This window comes from Protopterus annectens, chromosome 2.part0 (genome assembly GCF_019279795.1).
Source record: "Protopterus annectens isolate FY-2018-M chromosome 2.part0, PAN1.0, whole genome shotgun sequence".
Taxonomy (NCBI): domain Eukaryota; kingdom Metazoa; phylum Chordata; order Ceratodontiformes; family Protopteridae; genus Protopterus; species Protopterus annectens.
In genome coordinates, this window is record NC_056728.1 from 127,125,525 (window position 1) to 127,144,654 (window position 19,130).

General features: G+C 39.3%; 1 protein-coding gene across 3 annotated transcripts in view; it reads left to right on the plus strand.

Moving 5' to 3' along the window:
- The window catches only part of ANKRD44 (ankyrin repeat domain 44), a 1,254,083-nt gene that overhangs the window by 763,299 nt on the left and 471,654 nt on the right, over positions 1-19,130 (plus strand). The gene's annotated exons all lie outside the window — the stretch shown is intronic.

The following is a 19,130-nucleotide window of genomic DNA, read 5'->3' on the forward strand; positions in this document are numbered from 1 at the left end:
GTACCCACGCTGTGAACGGAGGTTGTGCTGCAGTGAGGAACAGGGAATTATCCCATTTCCTCACTGTAGTGCGATCTTAGAGTTGGTATGTTTAATATGCAGGGGGTGTGGGGGGGTGCAGGGGGCAAAGCCCCCCTGCAAAATAGTAGAATTTAACGTGCTGTTGAGTATAGAGTTCAACAGTACGTTAATGTGCATAGCAGGAGGTGACTGATGTCACCTTCTGCTGTGTCGAATACATAGAACGATGTATTCATTTTCGTTTTAGTTTACTATTTGGGATTTTGAATTTGATATTTAGAGTCCACGTTATACACGTACGACTCAAGTTTATTTGAAGTTTCCATAGTAAACCTCCACAGCTGACTGGACTGTCGGTTTAGATTGATTGTTTTAAACACCCTTATTAAGTTATCACTCAAGACACAGGCGAACATTCGTTACCAGAAAAGAAAAGAAACCATATTAACATTTTTCCATTTGCAAACATTGTACATCAGATATCTTTCCTTTCTTTATAACTGTCATCAGTCCCAACATTATATAAATTGCTGAATTCCTTAAACTTCATTCCTCATCCTAAATATTATATATGTATTGTTCCTACAATTTCCATTTATTTTTATGTAATTTGCTCCTGTACTTTTCTAAAGATCCCTCTTCCAGTTTTTTATTTCTTTTATAATATTTGAAAACTTCATATACAGTTGGTTTATACTTTGATTTCCATTTTCTAGTAATTGCTTTTTTGACAGCCAACAGAATTAAATTTACTAGGGCCTTAATATATCTAGGCAATTCATAGACTGTATCCCACCTCAAAAGGATAATTTCCTTAGTTACACCCGTTTGCTCACCCAATATTTCTGACAGAGTACTCTGTAGGGAATTTTTAAAATCTGCCATAACATATGTTCCCAGTTACCTCTTTCTTACCAGTTACACTTTCAACATTTCCTGTCTACCTCAGTAAAAAATCTTTGAAGTCTGCTCGAGATATAAAAAATACCTTTGCAGATGGTTCTAAACAAAGATTGTAAACCTTCTCTACTTTGTTGCATACTTGGCAGCCGTACATATATCTTCCCATTGTTCTCTTATAAATTGATTTTCCATTCTCTCTTTACAGTCTTTTCTAACCTCCTGTAATTGATTCTTATGGTTATCATGTGATATTTTACATGCCCTACAAATTATCCCATTTTTAACAGCAGCTTATGTTCTAGATATGACTAAAAACTCTTCCAGAGCAGGTCTATCACTTAACATTCTCCTATCCCTTTTTGTTTGCCTCTTCTCTGATATCAGTCCTTAGTAGGAAAGGCAGTCACTAGCCTGAAGTCCAAGTATATTTTTGACATCACACTATATTACCTTTCCCTGTCTAGTTATTTGATCCCAATACATTGGTTCTTATGCCAGTTTTCACCAGTAAATTCCAGCCCCCCCTTGCTTATTCTGTGTACACCTAATTGCAGTCATTCATCTTGACAGCATCTCCATTCTCCATTTTCATGTTAGCTTAGTTCTTGGGATACTTTCTGCTACTTTATTATTATAATATTGGGTCTATATTAGAATCTCAACCTCTTAGCTTGTCGAACGCCGAAAAGTCGACAGCTAAACGGCGAAAGCTTAAAATTGCAAAAGGCAGCTTACGGGAAAAATTCACTTGGCTGTCGCAAATTAAAATAAACTTTCAAACCCTTACAGAGTGGGGTGCTTTGCCCACAAGACCCCCCGATGCGGGGGGCTGTGCCTCTCACAACCCCCCATCTAAATATACCAACTCCGAGATCACTCTACATCGGGGAAAGGGCAAATTCCCAGTAACGGCCAAGCGAATTCTTCCCCAATAAAAACATTTGATTAAGTGGCTGCTTGCGATTTTACACTTTCGCCGTTTATCTGTTGACATTTTGGCGTTTGACAAGCTAAGGTTCATAGGTAGGTACTAGGCTATCGGCCCTGGGGCCTATACAAGCCCGGTCAAAAAGGTACCCTGGCTTTTGCCACCCAAGAAAATAATTTTCCTGTGCCACTGTTGAGCAGAGCCACAGAGGTGATCCCCGGGGTGAATTTCCTATTTCCCATCCAATCATCAAGATTTTTCTTGAGTGCTAATGAGGAGCTTTGTTTGATATAGATAGGTAGTTTATTCCAGAGTATGGGAAGTCTCTGGGACAGGAATCTATCCCTTCATCATGTTCTGTTTAACATGTTCTGTTTAATGTGGTGACAGGGTTTAGGTCCCTAGAGCGTGTAGCTCTGAGGGATTGGGATTTCTTTAAGTGGAGCATGTCCAACAGCTCTGGGTTTGACATAGCTTTGTATGTTAGGCAGAGATCACCTCTGAGTAGGCGATATGTGACGGAGTAAAGCTGGAGTTTTGTGAGACAGTCTGCATAGGGAATCTGTTTGAGGCCGGTAATCTTCTTTGTGAGTTATTTCTGCGGTCTTTCCAGTTGTTGTAGATGTCTTGTGAGGTACATACCAAAAGGGGCATTGTACTCTATAATGGGTCTAATGAGTGATGAGTAGAGGGGAACAATGACCTCTTTTTTTCTGGATGAGAAACCTTTTGTGATGAGGTGTGCCACATAGAAAGATTTCCTGACTACTGTGGCGATGTGATTATCAAAGAGAGACTACTGTCCACCTGTGTCCCAAGGTCTCATCACACTTTCAGTGTTAAGTATACTACCGCCTATGTTGTAGTTCATGGGTACAGAGTTTTTACCAAAGGGGATGACAATGCACTTTTTGGCATTGAGCTTGAGGCCATGGCTTTGACACCAGGCATCTGTCTCAGTGAGGCCCTTTTGTAGGATGTCCACATCATTAGGAGCTTCGATTATGGCTCCTAGTTTGCAGTCATCTGTGAACTTCATTAGCCAAAGACCTTCTGTGTTAGCCTGTACTTCAGAGAAGTAGATTCCAAACAGGAGAAGAACCAGGACTGAACCCTGTGGTACTCCACTTGTCACTGGTCTGAAGTTGGATTTGGAGTCTGCTACTTTCACACTGTGGGTTCTGTCAGTGAGCCAGTTGGCAGTCCATCTTGTGACATAGGGATTTATACCTAGTTTAGTGAGTTTATCTATAATTCCAGAGTGGGGGATGGTGTCAAAAGCCTTGGCAAGATCTAGATATGCTGTGTGAACCACCTTACCCTTTTCTATGGCTTTGGTGACTGTTTCAAAGAAGTCTCTCAGGTTTAGGAGACATGATCTGCCTTTTACAAACCTGAACTGGGTGGGATCCAGAGTTTGGAGATTACCAATATCTTTGTTTATAAGTTCCATGATGATACGTTCCATGGCCTTGCAGACCAGGCTCGTCAGGCTAATGGGACGGTAGTTCCCAGGGTCCGTGGTGACTCCCCCCTTGTGGAGTGGGATAATCGTTGCTGTGCGCCATTCAGCAGGCGCAAAGCCTGAGGTGAGGCTATGATTGAACATGGTACTTAGGTGGGGTGCCAGTTTGTTCTGTAGTTCGTGTAGAACGCAGCCTGGGATTTTGTCTGGTCTGTGTTCTTGGCTTTGGAGAGTGTGGTTTTTACTTGTGCAGCCATGATTACAGGAACTTTGCATTCTTCTGGTATAGAGATGGACTCTTTAGGGGGTGAGAGGGGGTAGAGTTAGCACTGAACCTATCTGCCAGAATGTTGGCAGTATCAGTTGGGTCTGTATATTTAGTGCCATTGTGCTGTAACTCAAAGCAGATCTGAGTGTTGCCATTGAGATTCTTAACATAGCTATAGAATGCTTTGTGGTTGTCTTTAGAATCAGTGGCGATTTTGTTTTCATAACTAGCTTTAGAGGATTTTACCAGGGATCGCAGCTTCTTACTGAGGCTGACCAGGGAGCTCCTCCACTCATGGGATTTTACTCTCTTTTGCAACAGTTTCTTCCTTCTGTTGTACAGTTTATTTATGGCAGGGGACCACCAGACTGGCTTCCTTTTTTGGAGGATAGTGTCTTGGTTCTGTTTGGGATAGCATGATCCATGCAGTCATGTAAGTGCTTATAAAGTGCAATTGTGTAGGATTCAGTAGTCGTAACTGTATTGTCCATCTGCATGGGTGTCATGAAGTTCACCACTTCTGTCTTAAGAAGCATGAAGTTGGCTTTGGAGAAATTTTTTACCATGGTTTCCTTAATGGGGGGTGGAGGCAGGATGTGGATATCTAGGGTAATTAGATTCTGGTCGGAGCGGACCAATGAGGCATTGACTTCAGGTGTGTTGTTGCCCCTGGTGGGGGTTTGGATAAGTTGATCCAGGGCATTGGAGTTTATGAATTCCAGAAAGCGTTGAGCGAAGGAGTTGGTACATGAGTAGTTTTCCCAGTTAATGGTGGGGTAGTTGAATTGCCCATTATTAGGGTGTTTGGTTGAACCCTAATATTTTCCAGTACATCAAGAAAAGAGGAGTGGGAATCCTGGGGCATGGTAGGGGATCTGTAGCAAGCTACAATTTGGATTGCAGTTTTTCCCAGAGTTAGTTGCACTTGGATAACTAAGGCTGCATTATGCTGAGCAACTAGCCTGGAGGTGTGAATATCCTTAATGAATATGGACACACCACCGCCTTTGGTGTTCCGGTCCAGGTTACATGGCCGAAAAGTGTGGTATGAGTTATAACCTGGTAGTGCAGGGGTGCTCTCTGGAGCCTTGAACCAGGTCTCAGTCACTGCACAGATATCGATGTTCTCCATTTTAAGGAGTGCCTCGATTTAGACATCTAGCATTGAGTAGCATCACCCTCAGTTTTTGCTTGCCTGTTCCTGTTATGGTGTTGAATTTGTCATTTGAACCTTGCCTAAAAAAGGCAGTATAGGGGAGGCAAGAACCTTAGCCAGTGTCTGGAATCCCAGGGGTGACAGGTGCAGGCCATCTCTGGCAAAGCATTGTGGTCTGTCGACCATGTCATCCCAGGCAAACAGATACTGGATCCCTTTAGAATGGCACCAGAAGCTTAGCCAATTGTTGAAGTCAATCATTTTGTCCATGTACTACGGCATCATTCTGGGTGATGGCAGAATGCTACTCAGGGCTAGGGTCATACCTGCCTGGGCTACAAGATTGGAGAGCTCTTCCATGTCTCTTTTCATGTAGTCCAGGGAGGTACGTCTCAGGTTGTTCACACCAACATGGACAATGACAGAGTCATATTTGTACTTTTTGTGGAGTGACCTGAGTGCGTGGGTTATGTGGCAGATCCTGGCACCCGACAGACAGCTGACAGTAACCTTCTCCTTGTTTAGCCTGGTGAGTGGGGCATCAGTGTGCCTGACTATAGAGTCGCCTATGACTAGTGTGTTGGGTACATTGTTTTACCTTATTGACTGTGGTTGAGTGGCACACTGAGTCTGCGGGCTATGTGTCATTTGGGTTGTGTTGGGGGGTGGAGGTTGCTTACAGTTCAGCTTTGGAGGTCTCTATTGCTTGAGCAGATTATTCTTGAGAGCCTCCGTGAATGTTTTTATGTGTGGATTTTGGTGGTGTAGATTTAGTGAGACTATGTGATGAGTGTGGTGTGTTGCAAGTGTTTACCTTCTCCTCTTGACTGTCAAGTTCAGTTTTGATTGGAGAGAGCTTTATGGTAGTGCTGGGTGGTAGGAGGAGAGGGTTGTCTGTGTACATGAGGCAATTTCTACATTGCCCCAAGATGCCCAGATTCATCAGATAGACAGGAAAGAACACTGGGAGCTGACCCTTGGACATGACTGAATAAAAAAACTATTTTCCTCTAGATAAGTGAGGAAAGTGAGTAAAAGAGCTGTTTTTCTCTAAGCAAGTGAGGAAAGTAAGTACCAAAACTGTTTTCCTCTAGGTAATGAGGATGGTTGAGTGCTGTAGTAATTAGGTTATTTAGTGCTTACAAGTTCTGAACAAGTGCTGATCACGAATAAGGAAATTCAAGTGCTAAACGTAAGAATCTGTATCTGGACTAAACTAGTTACAGGAAAGGGGGGAAACCAGTGCAAATGGGGCTTTTTAATCAGAATGTTGAGAGAGATGGAAAAACTGCCCAAACGGCCAATAACTACAATTTCTGGGCCAGAACCACTCCTTATGTGGTAGATAGGTTAACTAGTGCTTACCACTCCCACTGATAAGCTAGAAGGATTCCCTCCAACAGAAAGCTTGGGGGGGCTCAGAAGCTTAAACACAGTCCTGGATACAGCAAATATGAATCTGGACTACACTAGTTAGAGGAAAGGAATTTTATATATATATATATATATATATATATATATATATATATATATATATATATATATATATATATATATATTTATTTATTTTATTTATTTATTGCAGTTGGTTTACCAGGATAGTCCATTGGGCCGTAAGAACCCGTTTTCAATGGAGTCCTGGGAGAAAAGCTCAAAACAAAATATACATTCAACATTTGACAGTGACAATGTAGGTACAGACAGTTATTAATAGTATGAAGGCAGACTAAGAGTAAAACTTATCGATTATGGAATATCAGTAATAACAGTAAATACTTTGAGATGAGACATACTAGTTAGTGGAACAAGTGTAAACATTAATACAGATTAGAGAACAAACAAAGTAAACTGATTAAAGTAAGATATTGTACAGAATGATATTAGGTAATGTTAGTTATGTAGGGTGGGAGCAAGAGCATTCCCACTGTGATGCTAGATGTAAGAAAAGAGACTTTTTGAAGGTATATATATCGTGTATATATATATATATATATATATATATATATATATATATATATATATATATATCGTGTATATATATATATCATATATATATATATATATATATATATATATATATATATATATATATCTATATATATATATATATATATATATATATATATATATATATATATATATATATACAGAAAAGTAGCTAAACCAGCAGTCAAAACAATTCAAATGCAGTGCAAGCTAGCACACTTGAGTATGTAGCAATGTTAGACCAAACAGTTTAAAAAATGCAATTAAATTAAAAATGACTAAAAACAATGCAGAAGGAGTCTATTCGGTAGAATGAGCTAAAGAGATGGGACTGGGGGGAGTGTCCCAGATCAAATCTACAGTGGGGGCAGGCAACTGCAAAAACCTCCAAATTTAAACAACAACACAGGAATAGGGAGGGTGGGAATGGGAAAACCAACACCTTCAGCAGAAATCTGAAAAACTATACAGTGAAGCAAAAATAATGGTGCACAACTCTAAGTCAGCCAGCAATGATATAAAATTAGTCAAACAACAATTACCAGTACACAACTCTAAAGTGCCAGAAAAATATACTCAGCTCTGTACATCTCCAGATAGTTTGAAGAGCACTCTTTCAGGACACAGGAAGGCTCTATCAATGATATGCAGACTTTTTTACTAAGAGGGTCTAACTTTATGCAAATAAGCGGTCAAGCTTATAATATAGACCCATAATACTCTGTATGGCTGTTATTCTGCTTAGGGAGCTGCATCCAAAATCCCACTCTGTCCGTATTTCTTGAATATCCCCCATTTCTTCATCATCCTTTTCTACTTATTATAACCATCTGTTTGTGTTATGTATATGAACCTTAACTATGTAGCTGTAATATATCCCTTCAAATCAGGTAATATTGAACTTCCTTGTTTTATTAGAAGGATCAACTTATCCCACTTAACTCTTGCCCTGTTCCCCTCCCAGATAAATTCCTTATTAATTATTCTCTACAACCATTCCTCTGGTTGATAAAAATATGCCTATCTGTACATAAAACTAAAGGGGTTAAAACATTTTTTACTGCTTGTATTTTACTGTCCATATCCGTGAGCAAAAGCTTCCACTTTCTCGGTTGTTGTTTGTTTAGTCTTTTTTTCACATATCCTTTGCTGACATAACAGAATCCTTTTTTAATCCATGCTCTTAAATACTCTTTTTTAATCCATGCTCTTAAATACTTCATCTTCTTGTGTCACCATAAATATGGGAACTGCTGAACCAATTTGTGTGTGAGTAAATAATTTAAGCTATAGCTTTTGTTTTACCTTCATTAATTGTCCTACCCCAAAAAGACCTGAAACTGTCTCAAAATGTTCTACAACACTGAGATGTCCTTTTCTGCATATAACCTGTATAAAATAATGTCATCTTTAAATAAGTCCAGTTTTTCTTGATTACAATACCAATTGTATACTTGCATTTCTGAGTCCTGTATTTTCCTTCCCAGTGACTCGAAATATAAAGCAAATGATGAAGGGGAAAGAAGACTTCCATGCCTGGCTTCTTTGTTCATATACAACTTATCAGAGAGGGACAGTCCCACTTAAATTGTTGCCTGCAATCACTGCATAATCATTCATTAAAATTTAAATGGGTCTAATGTGTCTTTACTGTCTTTAGGTAATACAAGTAACACAGCTTTCTTCCAAGATGATGGTGCTTCCCCTTCTTGTAAAATACCATTACAATTTTCCAGATGTTTATCACTTTGTTCCTTCCTAACTTTCAAACTTTGATGGGAATACGATCTTTTCCTGGAGACGTTCCTACAGATTGAGTGTACATCATCACTTTTATCTCATCTCCTCCTATCCTAACTTTTAATTGTTTATTTATTTATTTATTTGCAGTTGTTTAACCAGGATAGTCCATTGGGCCTGAAGAACCCGTTTTTAATGGAGTCCTAGGGAGAAAAGCTCCTCATACAGATTACACAAAGGTTAATATACACATATAGATTGCATGAAGATTACAGAGGTAAAACAGACTGATCAAACCTATTTCAATCAAAGTTAATAATGTCAAAAGTATAATTTTTTTTTCTTCTCTAGTAGGATTGAGGACAGGTAGTTAGATGCAGTAGGTAAGGAATTGCTAGATACTAGTAAGGAGTTGTATAATAGAAGCAAGCAAGAATTTGTTACCTGGGATGTGAGAGAAGGAAGGGAAAGAGTGTTGAAGTAAAGTGTAGGTTATTAGGGATGGGAGCAGGAGCATTCCCATGTGGAAGTTAGATGAGAGTGGAGTGATTTTTTAAAGGATGGGAGGCTAGTAATGGTACGGATGGAGGGGGGAAGGGAGTTCCATAAGCGTGCTAGAGAGTGTGACAGGAGATATTGTTGGAGGGGTCTGTAAACTTCTATAAGGTTTTGATTGTTTGATCTGAGAAGTCTTTGTGTGTGGTGCATTTTAAAGGTAGTGGAGAGGGAGGGACAGAGGGATGGCTGGAAAATGAGTTTATGAGTATAGGTGAGCTGAGTATAGGAGAGGTAGTTTGATAGCTCTAGCCAGTTTAGTTTGTGGAGAGATTCACAGTGATGGGTTGATGATTTGTTGCTAGTGGTGAATCTGGTGATTTTATTGTAACAAGAGAACAGTTTGGTTTTGAGAGATGATTGTAGGCTTGTTAGAAGAGGGGCTCCATAGAGAAGGGAGGGTAAGAGAAATGTTGTAGAGAGAGTAAGTTTAGTAGTTGAGGTGAGGAACCGATTGTGTCGGTAGAGCATACCAAGTTTTTGGTGGGTTTTTTTTATGTTTAGTAGTAGATGAGAGTTGAATTTGAGCCTGTCATCGATTTGAACTCATAGTAGTTTGGTTTCAGATACCAGCTCAAGAGGTGTTGTATTTTGGCTGGTGATGGAGAATAAATTTTGATCGAAATTCTTAGTTTTAGAGGAGGTAAAAATCATAAGTTTAGTTTTAGCAGCATTGAGTGCTAGATGGTTGTCTTTCATCCATTGTTCTCTGGTAGAGAAGGCATCTTGAGTTAGTTTTAAAAGAGTTGGGATGGATGGGGCAGCACAGATGGTTGTGGAATCATCTGCATATTGGATAACGTTAGCAAGAGGGATAGAGCGGTAAAAGTCATTAATGAAAATGTTGAAGAGGAGGGGCCCCAGTATGGAACCTTGTGGGACACCCGTGGGGGTGATGAGGAAGGAGGAGGTGACTTTTTTCCATTTGACAGCTTGTTGCCTATTGGAGAGATAGCTGGTAAACCATTTGAGGGAAGAGGGTGAGAGATTTAGGTTAGCTAGTTTAGTAAGAAGTAGTTTATGAGAGATAGTGTCGAAGGCCTTCGAGAGATTGAGAAGGATGGTAGGTACAGTGAAGCCAGAATCTCTAGCTTTATTCACAGTTTCAAGGAAGGAAAGGAGGGCAGTCATAGTGCTATGATGGGGTCTGAATCCGTGTTGGGTAGGAGTTAATAGGTTGTTGCCCAAGAGATGGAGGAGGAGTTGAAGGTGGATACATTTCTCTGGGACTTTAGAAATGGGAGAGAGGATGACGATGGGACGGAAATTGGAAATATTAGTATTATTTCCTTCTTTGTGCAGGGGAATGATGTAAGCTTTTTTCCAGATTTGAGGAACAAGACCTTGGATAGAGTGGTTGATTAGGATACTGATAGGGAGGGCAATGGCTTTGGCAGCTATGCTGAGGAAGTATGAGGGAATGTTATCAGGGGCATTGGTAAATGGTTTTAGTTTCTGCAGGAGTTTTCTTATAGTAGAAATAGGAATAGGTTTAATGAAAAATGGAGGGGGTTGAGAGGGTGAGGAATGAGGGAAAGAAGTTGGAGGGAGAGATGGGTGAGGAGAAGTGGAGGTAGGAGGTGGATTGTAATTTGAAAAAGAAGAGGTAAGTTTGGAAATAGAGTCAATGAAGAAAGAATTGAATTGGGTAGCAAGATCAGAGTCTTGTACATTTGGGGAAGGGTTAGGGTTTTCTGTAGTACCAGGTTTTAAGAGGGTAGTTATACCTCTCCAGAACTTTTGTGGGTTGGTTTTATGGTTGCTTTGAAGTTGGACGAAGTAGTTTCAACGGTCTGCTGAGATAAGCTTTTTAACTGAGTTACGAGCAGTTTTGTATTCATTGAGGTTAGATGTAGATTTGTTCCTCTGGTATTGTGTCCAGGCTTTATCTCTTAAGTCGCATGGTGGCTAGTGTACTTTTAGTTAAATAGGGGGTGGATTTCCTTATTATTCTTTTGGTTATTAAGGGAGCATGATTGTTTAGGAGATGTAAGAAGGTAGTATTAAAGTGAGTTATTGAATTTTCAAGTGGTAGGGTTTTTAGAGGGTACCAGTTAGGGTGTCAGAGAAAGCTTCTGGGTTAAATTTTCTATGGCATCAGGTAGTTAAGTAAGTATGAGTAGCTAGTAAGGGAGAAGGAAAACGCCCAGTGAAGATGGGAAGGTGGTAGCTGAGGGAGTCAGGGAGGGTTCCACTGTCAGGATAGTTGTGGGGGTGGGAGACTAGAATCCAGCCTAAAATGTTGCTACTAGTGAAGTCTTTGGATGGCCTAGTTATGGAGTTGATGAGTTGAGAGTAGTTGTATAGGTTGATGTTGAGGGGGTGAGTAGGGGACTGAATGGAGGCCCAGTTAATATTGGTGTCTCCCATGATTATAGTTTCATTACAGATATTAGTTGATAGCCAGGAGAGGATTTATTCGAGTATTGGGACATTGTCTCCAGGGGGAATGTAAAGAGAGGCAGTGTATATAAATTTATGTTTGTTTAGCTGAAGATGAGCTAGTATTAATTCTGCATGAGCCACATCTACCTCTAACCTTGACATAATAAATTCTTAACATAAATATTTCCATTTGTACTTTTCCTTTGTGTCTATGTTTCTCTGCTTTATACAAATTATCAGGAAATTTATTTCTGGAATATCTGTAATACCTCTGGCTATTTTTCTTGTTATAGGCTTCCTAAGTTTGAATATAACCCTTTCTATTTTCTGTTGCTTTTTAGTCATTATACTAAAAAGTTTGTGTACTCTGGAGTTATTGCCAAAAATAGTTGCTTAATGGCATGCCTTCTAAACTCATACATTTTATCCAGAAGCTCCCTTATCTTCTATCACTTTGCATTTATACCTCTTCTTGCTTTGTGAAATTCCTCTTATTCTGCAGTGCTTTAACCTTTGTCATCCATTCCAAGTAATTTGTATTTCTTCTTAACATTATCTATTTCTCTTTTACTTCCACCCAAATTTTAAACTTAATTTTCATGTTATCCTATTCATTGGCTGCAACTTCTGAAGTTACTATGCTCCCTAATAACTCAAATAATTTCTACTACTCATTCCTTAACTTCATCACTTTTTAATTGGTAGGTGGGAATGTGCCAATATCTCATTTCTACTTCATTATTGTGCATTTTTTTGCTTTATCAGTGCATGAACTGAAAAGTTATGGGATGTTTTGAAGACAGAGATTTAGTTGGCTTAACCAGCACCATGTGCTGGTGCTAGAATCTACTTGCCCCACCCCCCTCAGACCAGCCCAGAAAGGAGTTATTATTCCAAATCTACAGCTGCACATACAGGCATTACCTAACCTAAAATTAAGGTTATCCATGTTACAGCACATGCTACAAAATGTGCTCCCACTAGCACTCATTGCTGCCTGTTTTTCAGTCTCTCACGCATTTTCCTTTGGAGCATTGGAAAGTGTTTCATTGGCAAAGTTTCTCTTTGAGCTTTATTGTTTGAAGAATGAGAAATAGCCCCCTTCTGTTTGATGGTGCACATTTTCTTGGATGCATTTTTATTTCCTCCTTAGCCTGTTGTGCATCAAAAAAGTCTTTGATCCTCCAGGAAAGAATATTCTGAAGAAAGCTGGATATACAGCAGCTTGCTTAAATCTTATACCTGCCTCTTGAAATTCCCTGATTGCTGAGGTAAAATGACTTCTGTTATGCCCAGTGTACAATGAATAATCATTTTCTGCTAACAGTCTGCTGTCTCCAGTTTCAGTTCTTTGCCTTTCCTCCATGGTTTGTCAGGATCATCTCTTTCTGCTGGTATTATTGCATCTTTGCTAATATATACTGTAGGTTTTGGCTGTTTTCTCATGGTCGGGATTGGAACATACACTCGATGTGTCCTTTCAGTTAACAAATCGTGCTGCAGATTAACAGTCCAATTGGGTTTTTGTGCTTCCATAAAATTAATACAGTCTGTTTCTTACTGTTTCTCTGGTACAGCAGAAAAGCTCAGGTTTTCCCTGCATGCTCTGTCTTCTAATGCTACCATTTTTTGAAACAGCTCTTCTTGAGAAGTGGCTTACTCGGTCGTCTTTATTTTATTCTCTGATTTTTTTGCAGTTTTGAGTTCATCTGTATTTTTTTCAACCTTATGTTACTTGCAGTGATGTACACCTTCATTGTTGCATTTATTTTAGTCATATCTGAGTACATTTGACTTATTTTATCCACTAAATTAATGGAAAACATCTCTTGTACCATATCTGAACCTTAAACTGTGTTTTTGCTGAACAGTTGCGGGATTCTTCCCAGACCGTGTTTTCTCTTCAGTTTTTCTGGTTGATAAGGTTCTCTATAAGCCATGATGGTGCAGCGGTAGTGGTGTCACTTCACAGCAAGAGGTTCTCCCATTCAATTCTCAGCAGGAGTGCCTTCTGTGTGGGGTCTGCATGTCCTCCCCACGGCCGAGTGACATTTGAAAGACATGTGTGAGTGGGCATGCCTTCGTTGAAGGTTAGGCGTCGGGCTGGAACCTCGGCACCATAAAAATCTACGGCCAATCATTAGCAGACCGGAGTTCCGCTGTGGCGACCCCTAACCGGGAACAGCCGAAAGAAGAAGATTCTTTTAGGTTCTCTAAATATCTTCATAGTGTAGCCAGTAACTGAAGGCTACTCAAGCTGACAATTTCACTGGCTGTTATTTTTCATTTTATTTGTTTACACTGCAAGAGCTGAAATTTAGCTGTTGATTAGTGCGCAGCCATTGTGGAAGTATCTGTTTAGAAATATTTTTGAGTGCTAACATGTATGTGTATATGTACACACAACTGTTTTTCTTATGTAATTGTGTGACTCATTTTCCAGTTGTATGGCTGCATTCATAAAAGTCATTTATAAAGCTTTTCTTTACTCCATGTATCTGTCCATTTCCTAACTGTGAATCATCCTAGAAGGTCAGCCATATAACTTCCTTCCTAGTAATGCATTCTAATGGCAGCAGAAGTGATTTTACACAGTTAATGGCCATTTGTGGCTATAGAATGAAATGTGATTCCTTTTCGTGGAATTTGTTTTTTATTAATTTGCAATGCAGCATGTAGTCACTGTCTTTCAAGATGATACTTTTTCATCTTGAAACAAACGAGTGTCACAGTTCACAAACTGCAGCAAAAAATTCTGCAGCATGGCTTACCTTCAGTAGACAGTCTCTCTGATTTCTTCTTCAGACAAATTGCTAACATAGTCACCCTTTCTGTTAATGTGGTAATGCATAGAAGCATCTGTAATGCTCTGGTCCCTTCTTTTCAAGGGTAAGGGGGGCATACCAAAGGCTAAAAATTATTGCCTTCACTAATCTTTTTAAAAATCACTGAAAAGATTGCACAAAGCTAGGTCACATTGTTTTTCTGGGAAGTAAAGTATTGCATACCCAACATAGGTTTAGATGGATAACATTCATAATGCCAAATAGCCCAAATGCCAAACAGCATTATGTCGACCAGAAAAGGTTGAAACTGAAAATGCTGACAGGATCGTGGTACACCTGGGACTAGTGTTTGCCTCTTTCCTCACTGTAGTGTGATCTCGCAGCTGAGTTTGTTGGCAGTGTGAGTTTTGATCTTTTGTGGTCAATGTAATGCCATTCTGCTTTATGAATGAATTCCCTTTAAAGCTGTGCACAGAACCGTTAATACTGTATTGAAGCATCACCCACTTTGTCTACAGTTACTACTGGTGGATGAAGTTTCAGTTCTTGAGCATCATTTGCTTTTGGCACAGTTCCCCAAGTTTATGATTGCTATATAAAAGAAAATTTTAGCAAAATGTGCCAAGAGTGACTATATTTTTGGGATAAATTTCCCCCTTCATTGAATTGATGTGACCATGGAGTTGCATGGGTGGTGGGTGTGTGTGTAGGTGGGTGGGTGTGGGTGTATATGTCTGATGCCTGTATACTTTTCTACTGTGGTCCATCAAAGGATTAAATATTTGAAGAGCTACAGGTGAGTTGTAAGTCAGTCAAATTCTGGATCATCATAAATATACTAGTGCTCAATGATAACAGAAAAAAAAGAGAGAGAAAACTAAAATTCAACATGCATTAAACATCAGCAACTAAACAGTCAAGAAAAATTCAAGATATGAAGGAAAATTAATGACCAGTGGAAGTACCTCTTATACAATGGCCTTTTTTTAAGAATTATGTTGGGTATATTGTTGAAAAAAATTGACTTCTCTCTGTGAGTTTATAAAGGCTTAAATCGATCCTTATTGACAATAATACAATTTTTCTTTTTCACTCAGTACTAATTGCAAACCTTGGACAACCAAATTATTATAGGCCTGTGGGCTATCTACCTCACTGATGAGATTATATCTGCCTTTATGGTGCAGAGAAATGGAGGCCTGACTATTACACAGATGACCCAGGTTCAGTTAGTGGCTTGGGGTACATAGGACCCAGATGAGCGAGTAGTTGGAATGAGTGCATTTTTGTCAACTCCTCCATATTGGGGGAGGGACTTGGGTTCACCTGCAGCTGAGACATGCCCCACTAGCTGCTGAGGCATATTTGTGTGGCTTGATCCGGACTTCTTGCTCATTAGGTAGTTGTGGGGGTACATGAGCAAGCTGGCATCATAAGTAGTGATGCTTATGATGTTGTACTTTATCTACTGAGGACTTCTCCCTCCTGCATAATCTGAAAAGCTGTACCCCTGGCCACATATACAATGCCTGCTTCCTGGATCTCACATATGTTAAAGGTAGAATGGCAGATGGCAGTCTTGGGTGGTAAGACTGCTCATTCTTTCTCTCTTTGGAAATGTGGGCCCACCTGCTACAGATAGACCCTCTGCCCTTCCTAATAGGGAGAAAGAAAGGAATGGATGAACTCATGGGTATAGACAGATGTTAGCTGCAAGATGACGGGATAAAAAAAAAAGAAATACCTTGAGACACTCGAATGGCATAGAGTGAAAAAGCTCTCACTATGGCCTAAGCAACCCAGGTTTGATTAGTGGCTTGGGTGAGTGACAGAGTCGCAAGTGTGGTACAAAGAAGCAAGTTGCCCTTGGATGTTTGTCCGATGAGTGCAGGGTTGGGGAAGTGGGTAGATCATATGTATAACCCCCATGGTTAGAAGATGGACAGTGGACCCCCAGGATGCCCTTAGTGTCCTTGCTGGTCCCTGCTTAAGTTTGGGCACTGGACCAGGCTTGATTTGGAGTGACAGTAGGCCAAGTATGGGAAGAAGATCACAGGGAATGCTCTCAGAATGACTCTAAGAGAGAGGGAAAAATACCTCTGTCTGTAATAGTACAGCCAAAGTTATACCCCTAATAAAATTTTTTGCTAACAATTGGGAATAAGGTCTGGCAGTAAGGGCAAAGGACTAAAGCTCTAAGCTGTGAAAGAGTTGCTTCCTTTGCTCCAGAGTACATGGTTTTCTCCAACATTCTTTTTCTTACTGTGTGACTTTAAAAAGTCACTTAAGTAGACAGTGCTCCCCAGTCAGCCTTGAAAATGGACAGTTTGTCTAGTGTGCTTACCTGATCAACAAATAAATGAACATAAAAGTCCCAGAAACTAGAAGGGCTATGGACTGATATAATTTCTCATACTTATTCAAATGATAGTGCTTCCTAAATATTTGCTTAAACAATTCTTTCTAAACAGAGTTTTTGTTTGAGCTGCAGCCAAGTGTGTTCACAATTGCTCTAGTGGTCTCCCCAACACTGTGTCTCATCTGACTTCCACTTGATAATCTTGCCGTATCGGTGATCCTTTGCTGTTTAAGGTGTTGCTCTTAACTATTTATTTTCATTTTTGGTCAGGCATGTTTTGTCTGTACAATAACCACTTTTTGTTCTCTGTCATCTGGAATGCTTATTTATGCCTGGCTTACGTTTTTATTGCCGATTATTGAATCATAGAATTCTGCATAGCAGTAAAGCTCTTCAGTCATCCTTCATTTTTTACACCCTTACACAGTCAGCATCAAGCTTTGTAAGGTGCTGAAGTATATTGTATATAATTTCTAAGACCATCTGGAGAAGTCAGTCATTTCAGTTAATGATGATTCATCATTATTCAGTGTTCATGACCTCATAATCAGCTTCATACTTAACAGTACTTCTGAAGTCCGTTGTATATCGTACTCATGTCTTTCTGACAGTCATGTACTCCTGTTAATGGACTGTGTACAGCATAAGTCATTAATTTAATGCTATTTTATGAGTACATACTCTGTTTTTTTTTATTGTACTTCCTATATTTTTTATTTTTAAAATTAAATACGAGAGGTTTCTTCGTAGCTTCCCTCTGAAAATGTGTTAACAAAATTTAAATAAATAGTATAAATACAAGCAAAGAGTATTACCTTAGTCTGCAGATCTTCATAGCATGATGTTCATCATGTTTACATTTTTATGTCGCATACAGCACCTTGCATCAAGAAAAGTGCTTTGTAAGTAAAATCTGCCTTAATTGTACCCAGCCATTTCTGGCTGTAATACTATCTGTTGATTGGCAGAGCTGAACACAAACCATGGTCCTTGCACCTGTTGCGTATTCATGGACCTCTTTCAGATAAAGAATTCTTATTTCTTTCAAACACCTTTATTGAATTATCACTTGTAACATAGGCACATTTACATTCAAATAAACATAATCAAACTATATTAACAAAACAAACCTTATACTTCACATATATTGCTATGTGTCATATAACCTAAACAACATTACATAAATCATTCAATTCCTGTTTTTTTTTTTTTTTTTTTAAATAAGAAACATCTTTAGTAAACTATCACTTACTACATAGATAATACATTTATATAAATGAAAACAAATCACACTAACACAGTCTTAGTTGCAAGCATTTTAAATTGCAAACCATACTGACACACTCCCAGTTACAAACATTATTCATCACTTATAATCTACCCAATATTTCTCACTCCAACATTACATAGCTCATTTAAACCCTGTCGCTTTTTAAACCTCATTCCTCCCTTTTATGGATTGTTCCCACAATTCCCATTTTTTTCGTATGTAATTTGCTCCTACCCTTTTCTAAAGATCTCACTTCCAGTTGTTTTATCTCTGTTACTATATTTGCTACTTCCAGTGTAGTTGGTTTAGATTTTGATTTCCATTTTCTCGTAATTGCTTTTTTGGCAGCCAGCATTATTAGACACAGCAAGACTTTACCATGTCTAGGCAATTCTGATTCTGTATCATAGCTCAGAAAAATCATCTCCCTTGTCAGGTCAATCTGCCCACCCAGCATCTCCGACCGTGCGTGCTGCAGGAAGTCCTTAGTCCACCAACTTACTGTACTCACAGGAAATATTTTCCCAAGTACCTCTTTCTTCCCCTTCACACCTCCAACATTTGCTGTCTGCCTGAGGAAAAATTCTCTGGAGTCTGCTTTGGGTATAAAAATATGTATGTAAACATTTCCAGGTAAAAATCCAAAATCTTCTAGATTTTGTTGCATATTTGGGATGCATACATATATCCTCCCTTTGTTTATTTGTGAATTGCTTATCCAGTCTCTCTTCCCAATCCTTTCCAACCTCCTCTAATTGATTCTTATAGTTATCATGCAATATTTTATATGCTGTACTAATTATTCCTTTTTAGCTTCTGTTCAGGATTCTATTAAAAACTCTACCAGTGCTGGTCTTTTGTTTAGGACCCCCCCCCCCATTTTTTTCTCTTTGCCTGTACTCTGATATCAATCCTTGATAGGGAAGACAATCTCTAAAATGCCGCCCAGATAAATACTTGGCATCTTCCCATTCTATCATCGTTCCCTCTCCAGTTATTTGCTCCTAATACCTTGGTTCCTTTGCCAGTTTTTTTTAATAAATGCCAGTGCTTTCTTAGAATAGGAATGTCTTGACAGCAGCAGACCACATTGTCATACTTCTTCATAAGATAATGTAGGCAGGTAAAAGCTGAATCAGATGCATAGCTCCCTTGGTCAGATTGTCTAGAGCCCAGGCCACTGTCTTACTTTGGGTCATTGCCATCTTAATTAGGTCTTCATCCTCCACCGCTTTGGAGCAAGCAAAACCCCAAATTTATTGATTTTAGTTGATCAGTTATAGGTAGCTGGGTCTACTTCGGATGATC